Below are 677 nucleotides of genomic sequence, written 5' to 3' on the forward strand. Positions count from 1 at the left end.
TAAGATATGATGGCTCTGACAGCTGAATGTTAATCTGGAGTCGTGTGGCCAAAGGAGCAAGAAGAAATGCTTCCTGTGTGTCATCCACTAAATAAATAAAAATGCTCCCACAAATGTCTTCTCGAGCAGACATGTACCTACAACATATGATAGACATAATGTTCGCCCTATTTTACATTGAACTTTTAAACGGATTGTTATTTTAGTCATTTCAAATCTTAATATGGATTTTCAGTCAATCATTTGTTTCCTAATATACAGACACATTATATAAGACACCCACAGAGGAAGTTGTGTTCATTGTATTCGGATGAAGCCCAGCAGTCGGACGTCATCTCAAACTAAATGATTGACAGCAGCTCAATTTTAACAACACGCCAACGCACCGATCACTGAGCTGTCACTGGGTTCCTTCCAATTTGAACCAGAACAAACATTTCTTTGTTCTGTAAATTGTTTTGTTGAACTCAGCCAAAACTATGAGGGAAATCATAGAACGCAGACCTCAACGGCTGTTTCCATGAAAAACACACAAAAACAACAACACACAAACTGACCTGGAAACATCAACTCCTATGCAGACATAGTTATTGATCAAACCGGAGTCTCAGATAACAAGACGAGTATTAGAAGCAATCAGATGAACTCAAACCAAACCAGCTCCATGCAGCATCAGA

This window comes from Gymnodraco acuticeps, unplaced genomic scaffold, assembly GCF_902827175.1.
Source record: "Gymnodraco acuticeps unplaced genomic scaffold, fGymAcu1.1, whole genome shotgun sequence".
NCBI classification, from domain to species: domain Eukaryota; kingdom Metazoa; phylum Chordata; class Actinopteri; order Perciformes; family Bathydraconidae; genus Gymnodraco; species Gymnodraco acuticeps.